At 37.6% G+C, this 14,307-nt stretch overlaps 1 non-coding gene across 1 annotated transcript; it reads left to right on the forward strand.

Moving 5' to 3' along the window:
• The first annotated feature begins 12,140 nt into the window (after positions 1-12,140).
• Positions 12,141-12,246, forward strand: LOC125499251 (small nucleolar RNA snoR103). Its single transcript, XR_007275966.1, has one exon. It is a non-coding gene; the product is annotated as a small nucleolar RNA snoR103 (small nucleolar RNA).
• Positions 12,247-14,307: the final 2,061 nt, after the last annotated feature.

Genomic DNA, 14,307 nt, shown 5'->3' on the forward strand with positions numbered 1-14,307 from the left:
TGGCATGGGAATGGAAGGATCATCTTAGTTTGGTATCCTACAACAATGAATGTTAGTGTTTAATTTGCACTAGTTAATTAATTCATGTAGAGGTTGGAATTGTGAATGGTGGCCAGAAGTTTTTGTGTAAATTCAAATATGGAATGAATAGTAGGGCTGAAAGAGAGGGTCTATGAAATGATCCTAAAAGCTTTGGCTATGTGAATCAACCTTGGCTTATTTTAGGTGATTTCAATTCCCTAATGAAGATGGATGAGAGATTGGGCTAGCCTGTTAGACACAGGGAGATAATAGATGTGCAACAATGTATGGAAATGTGTCAGCTATAAGAAGGGGTGGATATGATTTTTTGCATGCTAGAAAAAGCCTTGGGAAATGAGGAATGGTTTAATGCCTAGCCTAATGTTGAAGTTCTTTTATTTTCTCCCTGAGGGAGAATATGATCATTGTCCTCTTTTGGTCAAATCTTATCAGAATGATGCAAAGAAGAAGCCATTTCATTTTTTCAATATGTGGTGTAGGGCTCCCCAATTTCACTCAGTTGTTGAAAGAGTTTGGCAGCAGCAAATTAGGCAGTAAAATGTTCCAAATAGTTAACAAGCTTAAGTTATTGAAAAGAGACATAAAGAAGTTGAATGCAGAGAAGTTTGGGGACGTGTCAATCAACTACACTTAAGCCCGTCATAACTTGAAAGAATCTTTGGAGAAGCTTCATCTGAATGTGCCTTCATCATCTCAGGCGAAGAAAACTCGTGCGATGGATGAAATTCTCGGAGTTCAGGCTCTGGATTTTGAGAATTCTAATGATGTTGAGTTAGTGAATCTTGGTTAGAATTTGTCGCCAAAATCATCATTGAAGCAATTACAACAACAATCTGAAGTTAGATACCAGTTCTCGGAATGGATGACTACAATTAAATCGAAGCAATTGGCTACTGGTTCAACAACCCCTGTTTTGTAGATTTCTCCAGGTAATCGAAATTCACCTGATACTGTGCAAGTGAATGATCCATATGTTGTGATTAATAACAATAATGTGGTTGATTGCGCTGATAAATGTGATGCAACACATCATAACATGGAGAAAAATGATGTAATTGATAAATATGTTAAAATCAATGTGGATGATATTCAAGTTGAGGTTGATTTCTAGAATTCCTCTATTATATGCTATGTTGTGGGTGCGAATCCACCAATTTATGTTATGGAGGGATTTATACGTCGAATTTGGAAGAAATTAGGGGTGGATAAGGTGGCAAGTATAAGCAAGGGGATGTTTATTGTGTGATTCACGTTTATAGAGAGTAGGGATGCAGTTTTACATGGTGGATTTCAATTCTTTGACAAGAAACCTGTAATCATGAAAGTGTCGTCTCCTGAGATGGACTAGGAAAGGATGTGTTGCATATTGTGCCCATGTGGATTCAGCTTCACAAGCTGGATATCAAATATTGGGGGGAGAAAAGTTTATTCAAGATTGTTGGCCAACTTAGGAAGGTCTTGAAGACAGATCAAGCTACTTCAAAGACAGAGAGGTTACAATTTGCTCGTGTGCTGATAGAAGCTGAGGTTAATCAAGTGCTCCCTGATCATGTATGTTTTGTGAATGAGGAGGAGAATGTTGTGCATATTGATGTTGTGTATGAGTGGAAGCATGAAAAATGTGAAAATTGTAAACAATTTGGGCACCTAAGTGTGCATTGTAATAAGAAGGATGAATCTAGAGTGCGGTAAAGGAAGGCTATTACAGTTGATAAGACACAATAGAAGAGTTTTGAAACTAACATTGAGGGATTCAGGAAGGTGGTGAGTCCACCTATAATGCCTTCTCAGAAGAGTAGCCTTGTGAACATTCAGAATTCTTTTCAGTTCTTGGCACTGGAGGAGGTTAATATGGGAGATGTGGTGTGTGAAATAGGTGTTGATAAGGCGTGGAGGGTGGAATTCTCTCCAGCACCAAATGAGTAAGGTTTTATGTTGGAATGTGAGAGGTCTAAACAGTCCAAATAAGGAAAGAGTGGTCAGGGGTTTCATTTCTACATTTGTTGTTGGACTGGTTAGCCTCTTGGAGACTAAGGTAAAGGTAGGCAACATGGGGAATCTTTATCTTAGGGTGTGTCGTGGGTGGTTTTTACATCCAACTCACAATGTCATAATGGAGGGAGGATAGTATTGATGTGGAATCCTCATTTCTTTAATGTGAATATTGTTCTTTGTACTAGTCAATTAATACACTGTTACATAGAACCTAAGATTGGGAAAGCTTTCTATGGCATATTTGTATATGCATTTAATGATGCTGGTAGTAGGAAGGATTTATGGATGGATCTAGCTCAGATTCAGGTGATGCAAGATGCTTGGATATGGATGGGGGATTTTAATAATGTGTTAAATATGGATGATAGAATAAGAGCTCTTCTGAGGGCAAATGAGATTATTGATTTCAGGAGATGTGTGGAGCAATGTAGTATGGAGGATATGAAGGCCACTGGGTGTTTTTACACTTGGAACAATAAACAAGAGGCTGAGAGTAGAATCTTTTCCAAGATTGATAGAGTGATGGGTAATGTTGCATGCCTAGAGGCATATCCATACACAGAAGCTCATTTTCATCCTGAAGGAGAGTTTGATCACAACCCTGTGATCTTGACTTCATATCCAACTCCCAGTTTGGGGAGGAAACCACTCAGATACTTCTCAATGTAAAGCACTGCTGAGAACTTTAAAGCTCTAGTGTCTGAAAGCTAGAGTAATCCTATTTCAAGGGCTCCGATGTTTAGAGTGGTTTATAAACTCAAAAGGTTGTAAGTGGTGTTGAAAAAGTTAAATGCAGAGGGATTCCATGATTTGCAAGCTAAGGCAATGAAGCAGGCTCGATATTGAAGCAATGTCAAGAACAACTTCATAGGCAACGTGATAACATGATTTTGAGGAGGCATGAAATAGAAGCTGCTAAAGAGTATAAGAGTGCTTATAACATATATATGCAATTTTTGCAACAGAAGGCAAAATGTGATTGGCTGAGAGATGGTGACTTGAATACTAAGATGTTTCACGAGAACATCAAGAAAAGGCAGTTGCAGAATGCTATCTTTAACATTCATAATGAAGCAAGAGATTGGGTGGATCAGCCTCAACAAGTCAATACAGCATTCGTGGAATACTATGAGAATATCTCTTGGGATCTAGAATGGGGAACAGGAAGTCTGTTAAGAGCAGTGTGGTTCAATGTGGGCCTCTGGTGACACAGGCTTAATGTGAATTCCTATTAAGGCCAGTGATAGGGGAGGAAGTTAAGCATGCCTTGTAGTCCATTCATGGTGATAGAGCACCAGGCCCTGATGGGTTTGGTAGTCAATTCTTCAAAGACTGTTGGCACATAGTGGGGGAAGATGTAATTGCTGCAGTGGTGGATTTCTTTCAAACTGGAAGGCTGTTAACAGAGGTAAATTCCACCATAATCACTCTTATACCTAAAACTATTTGCCATAGTCATGTTGGTGATTACAGACCCGTCTCATGTTGCAATGTGATATACAAGTGTATCACAAAGGTAATATGTAACAGACTGAGAGATGTACTCCCTGATATTATCATGGACACTCAAGGAGCTTTTATGCATAGTAGATATATCATGTACAACATCATGATTTGTCAAGACTTGGTGAAACAGTGTGGTACAAGAAGTTGTAGGCCTAGTTGCATGATGAAAGTAGATATGAGGAAGGCCTATGACACTGTAGAGTGGAGCTTCTTGAAAGAAATGCTTGAAAGTTTAGGGTTCCCTACAAGGTTCATTGGCTATGTGATGATATGTGTGGTCCCCTAAGTTCTCTCTCATGATAAATGGAGTAATGCATGGATACTTTCCCTCTCAAAGGGGGTTGAGACAAGGTGATCCATTTTCCCCCCTCCTCTTTGTAATATGCATGGAATATCTCTCAAGAATTATGAAAAGGGTGAGTAAGAGAGAGAGGATTTCAAGTTCTGTCCTAAGTGCAATGCTATGAAGTTAACCCATTTATGCTTTGCTGATGACATCTTACTATGTTGTAAAGGTGATTCTCTTCAATACATCTCATACTTAGAGGCTTCAAACTCTTTTCTGAAACCTCGGGGCTGCAAGCTAATGTAAATAAGTCAGCAATGTATTGTAGTGGAATGAAGGATGAGGATATCCAAAGAGCTCTTGATAGATCTGGTTTCACCAGGGGATACTTGCCATTCAAGTATCTAGGAGTACCAATATGCTCAAAAAGAATCTCTATTGCTGAATGTGAAAATCTTACAGAAAATATGGTGGCTAGAATCAGAACATGGAGCACTAAACACATATCTTTTGCAGGAAGGGTTCAAGTCATCAACTTTGTATTGATCGGCTTACACTCATACTGGGCTCATGTTTTTGTCCTACCTAAACAGGTCCTACAGGATGTTACCAAGATATGTAGAGCATTTTTGTGGTCTGGAGATCATTTTAGCTTGAAGGCAAGCTATGTGAAGTGGGATGGTGTTTGTACTCCTAAAAGTGCAGGTGGTCTAGGCATAAGAAACATATTCTTATGGAACATTGCTGCAGTTGGCAAGTATGTATGGGTTGTTGAGAAGTAACCTGTGGGTCAAGTGGATTCATGCTGTTTATATTCAACAACATTCATGGTGGGAATATGTGCCAAAAAGTACTAGCAGCTGGTATTGAAGGCAGGTGTGTAGTGTAAAGTACAAATTGAAGGAGTATTATACTGAGGCCCAAATTCAGCAAATGTCTCATTACTCTATCACTGAGGTTTACAATAAACTCTCTGGTGAATATGGGAAGCTCCAGTGGAGTACTACAGTCTGGGGAAGAATGGGAGTTCCCAAGCATCAATTCTGCAATTGACTAGTTATCCAAGGCAAATTACAGACTAGAGACAAACTACATAGCTGGGGGGTGAGTGATATAGACACATGCTTGATCTGTGAATCTCAAGTGGAGAATCATAGACATCTGTTTTTCAACTGTGAGTATAGCTGGAGATGTCTTAATATAATTAAGCAATGGTGTGGCATTAATACTAGCAGTCAAGACATTCAGCAGCTGTTTCATTGCCTGGTTAGCAGAAGGAGAGGCACAAAGCTCAGAAGAATGGTGCAAGCTGCTGCACTAGAAGCTGTTATTTACTGCATTTGGTAGGCTAGAAATCAAGCTTTTTGGGAGGGGAAAGTTAATTGTATAGATTACACTGTAAAGAGAATACAAGGAGATGTGAAATATAGATGTCTGAGTGTCATTCCTAAGAAGATTAGTCATAGTGACGAAAGCTGGCTGGAAGCTTTGTAAAGTAGTTTGGTAGTCCTTAGTGTAGCTAGTCTACTCAAGGAAAATTAGGATATAAATGATTTTTTTTTTTTGATAATCTCAACTCACACTTAACTATCAAAATAAAAAAAGCTTCATCTGAACCCTACTGACTTAGATTTGAGCAACGGTGAAAAGTTAGTTTGAAGTGCATAACATCAAGCTCATAAAATTTATACAGAGTACTTAAGCCTAAAGGCAAAAGTAAGATGGTTGACTGAAGGTGATGAGAATACTAGGATTTTTCACCAAAGCATCAAATTGAGAAGAATGCAAAATATAATTAACACAATAAATGAAGGTGATGACACCTGGGTGCATACTTCAGGAGAAGTGGTAGATGCCTTCATTGTCATGTGGAAGCAATGGCAACATTATGTATTATATCATGCACGGTTTCGTGCTTATTCATGAAGAGGTAAGGGTGTGATGGCATGCTCAGGTTCATATTTTATGATATGATGGTAGGCTGAACGGTTTATTCTTAATGAATCCACATCTCTTTACTGGTGTAATTCAGTGATACGACTTAATGGATTCGACGAACTTTGTGAAGATGGATAGAGATTATCTATGTTGTATCTATACTAAATAGTACAATGATTGTACTTGTTTGAGGTCCTGAAACGGGATTGTCATGAGATGTGACTTATAGATACATTGTTTCTTCAAATGTGCATGTTTTTGAGATCCCGTGATCAAAACTTGTGAGGTTGGACAATGATTGTCCTTAATGTGCCTATATTAAGTCATGTAGAGATTGCATTTGATTGAGATCATGAAATTGGATTTATAGACACACCATAGAGAATAATGAGATGTTGTATGTGAGGTTGAACTCAATTGTAATGGCCCTGCTATACGGCAGGACTTCAGGACGAGTGATTCAATTAATTAGCATAACAATTATGTTTATTATTGTTAGGAAAAATTGGTGAATAACCACCTGTCAGATACCCCTATTTCAAAATAACCACCCCAATTTCATTTGCATTTAAATAACCACCTCTACTTAGCTTCAAGTTTTTAAATACCCACCTTTTAACGGAAAAAGGTGACTCCGTTAACAGTGGGGCCTGTTGACACGTTTTTTTATTAAATTTCCCGCCAATTTTCCTCGACTTTGACCTATTTATATATCTGTAACATTGACAAACCTAATCTAAACAAATTTGGCAAAGATTTACTTCAATTCCACTGTGATTCCTCTTGAAGCTCAAAATTCAGGTATGTTCTTTGCAATTTCTAGGGTTTTAATGTATATATCTAGGGGAAATTAGGGTTTTTTTCTTGTATTCTTATGAATTCTAAAAATTCTACCTTTAATAATCTTCTTCACAAAATCCCCACCAACTTGAAGCCTAATTTGATATTTCGACATTCTAGCAAGGGTAAAACTGAAATTAGGATTCTACCAATTTCATAAGGCAATCAACAGCAATTAAAAATCAATCAAAAACGAAAAAGCAATTGCTTAACCAAGCTTCTAATTACTTAATTGAATACTTTATACATAGAGTAGTATAGTATAAAGGTTAAAGTTTCAGTTTTTTACCTTGTTTAGGGCATATAATCAACTTCACTGATGACACAATGCAGTAACACCAGCGTCACTCACACGTTCTTCTCATTGTAAAAAACTGAGTTACAGTTTAGAGTAGAAAAATTTGAAAATGAAGAATTTCAAATGGGGAGGGGAAGGTGAAATAATAATTGAAGTTTGAAGAAGAAAGAAGAGAGAGGAAAGAGAGAATAGGAAGAAAAGTGAGAAACGCGTGGTCTGTTGGAGGGAAATTAGGTCAGTAAAAAAAAATGGGCCCCACTGTTAACGGAGTCACCTTTTTCCGTTAAGAGGTGGGTATTTAAAAACGTGAAGCTAAGTAGAGGTGGTTATTTAAATGCAAATAAAATTGGGGTGGTTATTTTGAAACAGGGGTATCTGACAGGTGGTTATTCACAATTTTTCCTTATTGTTAAGTATCTAATAGAGCATGTTAGAAAATATAACAACTAAAATATTATATTATTTTGTGGTATGTCATATGAATATGTGTAGCTTGTGTTATGAGATTTGTGTAATGTTTTATGGTGGAACGAGATATCTATATATTGTTAATAAAGCTCCTTTTTGTGAGTAAGTCATTAAGTTGGGTTATTAAGAAATTATATATTTTTCTCTCTAATGCATTAGGAAAGATCTATATAAATATATTACAAGGCGTGCATAAACAAGAAACTGTACTACATGGCGCTCTCCCTAGGGAGTTTTAGTTTATGTTATCCATGTACAACAAAAAATTTTAGAATTGTGTAGTATAGGTTTGATCCCAAGACCTCAAGTACATATACTAAAGTCTTAACCACTAGATTAAGTTGTATTTAGTGTTATTATCATAAAGTATTATATTAATAAATGAAATTTTTTCTTACCAGAGGCATATCCCAGACCTAATAACTAGTTAGAAAGTATAATGTGAATAATAAAGTATAACTCATATGATTAATGACTTAATTAGGGAGCATAAAGATATGTGTAAAATATTTTTCCTATATAACAATTTCGATTAAATACGAGTAGTTCACATTGTTTGGTCTGCGTATTTGTGTGCGATAATAAGTACATGATTAAGCAGCCAATGAAAGTTGTGTAACATAGTACTATATACCCTCATATGTTAGTTATGTGTGATTTACATATAAAAGAATATATGATAAATTATTAGAATTAAGAGTGGTTAATTGTTAAAAGGGAAGATTATATACTTGTATGAAGATTATTATTAGAGGAACCTTTGAAGAGCATAAGGACTTAAATTTTAAGTAAGAGAACCTTAACTCATTTAAGGAAGGTGGTAGACCATGTAGGGGCTCTAAGCCACTAGTAAGAAGGAAAATTGCATAATTAATATTAAATTAAAACACAAAGAGAAGATCTGAATCTTTGTTGATTGACCATTTGAGATGAAATGACCAAACACGCTCATTAGAGGGGTAAAAGCCACGAGATAAAGCCACTCTAACCTTCCTCATATTCACCATTACTTATTATAATTTGTAGGAAAAATTGATTCTAATAATCCAACCTTTGGGTTGTTCGCTCAAAATAATCCAACCTTTTGATTATTATTTAATAATCTAACCTTTTAGGACAATTCGCAAACAATGCACCGTGACCTGTTGAAACAGGTAGGTGACCATTAGAATAGGTTAATTGCACACGTGTCTTGCCCTGATTTGTTGTGATCTAATTAATTAATGTTAATCTTAATTAAAATAACCAAACAACACCCCACCCCCACCACCACCACTACCACTCCCAACAATATCCATTTCACCCCACCACCACCACTGTCAACAACCCCCCACCACCACCACACAACCGCAGTACCAACCACCATTGCCCACCGCAGTACCAACCACCACTACCAACTGCATTTCACCCACACCACCACCACTGCCAACAACCCCCATATCACCCCACCCCAAACAACACCACCACCACCATCAGTAAGAAGAAGAGAGAGAGATTCGAAGGGGGGGAGGCGTTGCTGCGGTATTCGAAGAAAGGATGCGGGGGAGCGGGAGGGGGAGTGGGAGGGGAAGGGGGATTCGAAGTGGGATGCGGGGGAGCTAGAGGGGGAGGGGGATTTGAAGAGGGATACGGCGGAGGGGGAGGCGCTGCTATGGGGGAGGGGCTGGTGGGGGTGCTCAAAGTGGGGGTAGGGGAGGGCAGGGGAGAGGGCGGGGTGCTCACAGTGGGGGTTGGGGATGGGAGGGGGTGAGGGAGGGTAGGGGAGGGGTGATCCTGGTGAAGTGATGAGTAAAGGACTAAAGGGTGGTAAGGGGGAGGAAGAGAGATAGGGAGGGAGGGGTTAGAGAAGAAAAAAAAAATGGAAAAAAAAAAATTTACAACTTCAACAGGTTACCGGTTTCATGGATTATTATGAGCAGATACAACTAAAAGGTTGGATTATTAAATAATAATCAAAAGGTTGGATTATTTTGAGCAAACGCCCCAAAGGTTGGATTATTAGAATCAATTTTTCCAAATTTGTATCCTAAATCTCTCCTAAAACCCACTGTCCTTAACTAAACCACTTCTTCCTTCCCCTATCGTCATTCCAGTGGGCAGACAAGAGCTCATCTCATCTTCTTTTCTTATATGTCCTTTTGAAATCTCTTGCATGCAAGTTTTTAATATTTTTCTACAAATCCAAGTACATAATGGGCAAGATTTATTTTGAGATTAAAATATAAGGAAGTAGAAGAAATAGAGTTATCTTCCTCAAAAAGGAAAATAATAAGTCTCGTCAAATTTTTGGGTAAATTAACATCAATTCATCATCCCATTCTCCTCAAGACATCCTCTTCTTGGTTTCAACTTTCAAGTGTCAATACATCAAAAAAATCCCTCCCAAAACCCTCTAGTGGCGCACGTTTAGGAGTGAAAGCTATCGTGCACCCCTTGGTGCTATGGGGCAGAAGAAGAAGACGGCAGCTCTGGTGGATGGTTCGCTAGATCCTGGGTCATCTACAGGACCCATATCTGAGATAAGAGGAGAGATTCGCGAAGGATCACAAGAGCAGGGCAATGCAACAGTAACTAAGGAGAACCCTATACAATCACCATTGATTGTTGCTTTTGCACATGTTGAAGAAGCTCAAAAACGATGGCAAGGATTCACGGGTCAGAATAGAATGTCTGATAAAGGTATGACGTTAAGTTTTATCGCTCCTACCATTGTTGATGGATCCATGACAGCTAAACTAGATAAAAATGAAGTTGAGAAAATGAATGAAAAGTGGGAGAATGCAATTATAATGTATGTTATGGGTCAAAATCCGACTATTACTGTTATGAATCCTTATATTAAAGCTCAATGGGGCATTTCTAATTCCCCTTCTTTGTTCAAGCATGATGAAGGATATTTTGTGGTTCGAATAGGCAATAGAGAAGACAGGGACTCAGTTCTCCATTCAGGACCTCACTTATTCTATGGAAAACCTACGATAGTTAAACAGTGGACATTTAATTTTGATTTTCATAAGGAAATTCTTAAGTTGGTTCATATTTGGGTCAAACTCCCAAATCTTCCCCTTAACTGCTGGAGTGATAACTCATTAAGTCGAATTGGGAGTGTCTTGGGTGTCTCATTTATGCTGATGAATGCACCACCAAGGTGTTAAGGGTATCCTATGCTAGAATACTTGTGGAAATAGATGTGACAAAAGCTATAGCTAATGAAATAATGGTAGAGGATCCAAGTGGAAGAAAATTCTCATAAAAGGTGATCTATGACTGGCTTCCTGCATTTTGTAAACGCTGCCAGATGATAGGGCATAATTGTGAGTTGAAAAGGAAGATTGAAAGTAAGCCTGCTCAAAAATGGGTGCCTAAAGCTGCAAGTCAACCTATTCATGGAGAATCAAGTACTGACCCTATCCTTTTGGCCCCTGTTCCTAAGGATGCAGAACAAGTTGTTAACAAGCACAACAAGAATCCACCTTTTTAGCGTCTGAATTTAGCGTCCGACAGTTTAAGTGGACGGTAAATGCAAAATTAGCGTCTGATATATGACAGACGCAGATTAACGTCTTCTTTCTTGGTTTTTAGCGTCCGTTCTTGTAAACAGACCCTAATTAGCGTCCGTACAAAAACGGACACTAATTAGCGTCCGTTAAGTAAATTAGCGTCCGTTTGGCAGACGCTAATTTATCCATCTTACCAAAATCAATCGACCAAACCATCTGTTCATACCTCCATACCCCTATTAATAAGAAATAAAATCCTCTCTCACTCAATTCTCTCACCTCAATTCTTTCCTCTGTCTAACTCTTCATCTCCCTCAAACTATTCATTTTCCTCAGAAAAATTATGGTTTTCGTTATTTCTCTCGTTTAGATCTGGCATTTTTGTTCAGTTGTTGTGGTTAGGGTTTTGTTCCGTTGGTTGCATCATCGCCGCTTCTGTCTCTGAGCATCATCGTTGTCTTCAAGCATCACCGCCGCTTCTTTATCAAGTTTATTTTATTTTCTTTTTAATTGTCATTTGAATTTTCATTTTTGGATTTTCAGTTTTTCAATTCTCAGTTTTTGGATTTCCGTTTTTCAATTTTCAATTTTTTAATTTTCGCTTTTTAAATTTTTGGTTTCTTAATTTTCGTTTTCTGGATTTTCATTTTTGGTTTTAAATAAAGAGATTGGATCTGTTGTTTTGGTTTGGGTGGGTCAGTTCGTGGGGTTGTTCTGGGAGGGTGGTGCTTTCCGGCTCGTGTGGGGGTTCGGATGGGTGGGGCTTTGGGCTCGTGGGTGGTTTGGGTATTTGGGGTTAGGGTTTCGCATTTTGGGTTGGGTTTGGGGGTTTTCGAGCGTGGTGGGTCTGGGGTCTTGGGTTAGGGTTTCAGATGGGTTTTTGGGTGGGTTGGGGTCAATGCTTCATGGTCTTGTTGTTTTTTCCTGCCATTATCGTATCACCATTGATAGAAGCTCAAAAATTTACAGCATTCATCACTGGTTCTTAGATTCAATGGTGACTTTCAATCTTTGGTTAAGTTTTGGACATGCATTTGGTATTTACCTTCATTCTTAATTTCTTATTTACTTTCGAGTTTTCTATAGATTTTATCATGTGTTCTTGTGTATGAGACCATGATTAGAAATGACAGATTTTATGTGGGTTTTAATTTTTTTTTTTTCGAATTTTTGCAATGTCTACAAGTTCTACTCAGTGGAAAGTAAGTTGGATTTGAATGTGTATTGCAATAATTGGTTATTTTTGTCCTAACTCTTCGTGGGTCACATAAATAATGTGCACTTGTTGTAAATATGGATGAACATTCAAGTTGTTGGGTGGTAATTGGTATTGCATTAGTGTGGCAATCCTTGATAATAGCCAACATACACAGACTTGCTCATTGTGTAAGATTTGGAGCTCTTACGGTTGATGTGATTGAAAAGTTGAAATATAAATGCGGTGATGGGTAATATTGCATATATTTTGTCCAACTGCACCTGTTAATTTTGAGTTGGATGAATTTTTTTACTAGAAGAGTATATTAGACTTACTTTGGAGGCATTGATGACTAATAGTTGTATGAAGGGGTGGGGGTGTTTGGAGGCACTAGGTCATGTATGGTGTATACCTTTGCTGTTAGATTCTATACAAAATGAGTGCATTGTTGTGCTGTAAGGATTCAAAAAATTTACAGATAAAAGTGTCAATGAAGTTTCAGAAAACAATGATAGTTACTAATTAGGAAAAAGGCAGAGGATCCTTTTTCCTTCTAATGAAAAGCTATATTAGCTTTTGCCTCCTTGAACTGGGTCAGAATCTAAGCCTCAGATTTAAAGAACTGGACCAACCTTGAAGAAAAATTTGTTAGTGGGTGTTTTACATTATACAACCTATAATTGTTGATTTGATATCACTAATATAAGAAAGATAAAGAAAGGCAGTCGTCGCGTGCTAATACAATAGTCATATAGAAGTACAGTACATGAGTCTGGTCTAAAGAATTGTGTAGAGGTTAAGAACATGAAATGCAATGATGGAAAATAATGCACAATGTTTTGGCTCCTGTTTCCTGCAATTCCTAGGATGTGAACATAGTAACATGAGCTCAAGTATGATAATTGAAGGTATACCAGGCTGCTTTGAAGTATGCTTAGCATGTAGAAGATATTGTATTAAGCACAACGTTTTGTTTATATTGTGGATTGTGGATCTAGTTTTGATGATGAATGAGGTAATTGGATCTGTAATTTTGGTGGGTTTTTGTTAGTATGATGATCTAAGTGTTTCCTCGAGGAAATAATGTGGAGAGAGGAAATGATGTAGAAGTATCAGATTTGCATGTAACTGTGTAAAGATTTCAGGGGATAGCTGTTTGTGTGTATGAAGTTTTTTCTTTGTTCAATTTACAATGTGATATGAAATGTTTCATTGCTCTTTCAGTATTAAAAGGAATGCATAAACACAATCACACCTCTGTCTTAAATTTTGGCTGGGTGATGGGTTCGGGTGGGTGATGGGGGCTGGGTCGTTGGTTGTGTTAGGGTTTGGGTGGGCTGGGTGGTGGGTTGGGCTGGCTCGGGTGGGGGTTGGGGCAAAATAGGTTCCAGATTTATTTAGTTATTCATTTAATTCTTGTTAATAATTGTTATTTTCTGGTTAATTTCTTTATTTTTGTTGATTTGCAGGGTTATCAGATTTGCGTTTGAGTTCCAAATTTTTGTTGTGGAGTTTAAAGTGTACATGTAATTATATGAGATTTGTATTAGATTTTGTTCTAAGTATACTAGAATTTAGTTCTAGATTTATTTTTTTAATTGTATCTACATTTATTATCAATAATAATTGAATTGATTAATTTGTTTGCCTTAATAAAAGAAGTATGGTATTTGCATCATTTCATATCTTATTACATTTAATATCAATAAATTAAAAGCAAAAAGCTATTACATTTAATACTAGTTAACCAAAAGCAAAAAAAAAAAAAAAAAGTGCAATAATGTAATGACTTGGTTCGCTAACTAGTTAACCAAAAGCAAAAAAAGAAGTGCAATAATGTTAACCAACAGCAGACACTAATTAGCAACTGCCAAGGCAAATTAGCGACTGCTTTTGGCGGTCGCTCATTAGCGTCTGCCAAGGCGGTCGCTAATTAGTGACTGCTGTTGACGGTTGCTAGTTTCGAAATATCATAAGCTAAATATTTAGCGTCTGCTAGGCGGACGCTATTTGGAGAACTAGCGATTCCGCGTTTTTAGCGTCTGATTTTGGCGGACGGAAAGGAGTGACATTCTTGTTGTGATGACATCTGAAGATGGTGCTCCTATCAAGGAAGTAGATCTAAGCATTGCTAGTGATCCTCCCTTGGTAGTATAGCCTATCTTAGATGTCACTCCAGTTAACACACCTACTCAAGCTGAGGAATTAGAAGAATCTTGGAAAGTGGTCACTAGAA

Source organism: Beta vulgaris, chromosome 6, assembly GCF_026745355.1.
Source record: "Beta vulgaris subsp. vulgaris cultivar EL10 chromosome 6, EL10.2, whole genome shotgun sequence".
Taxonomy (NCBI): domain Eukaryota; kingdom Viridiplantae; phylum Streptophyta; class Magnoliopsida; order Caryophyllales; family Amaranthaceae; genus Beta; species Beta vulgaris.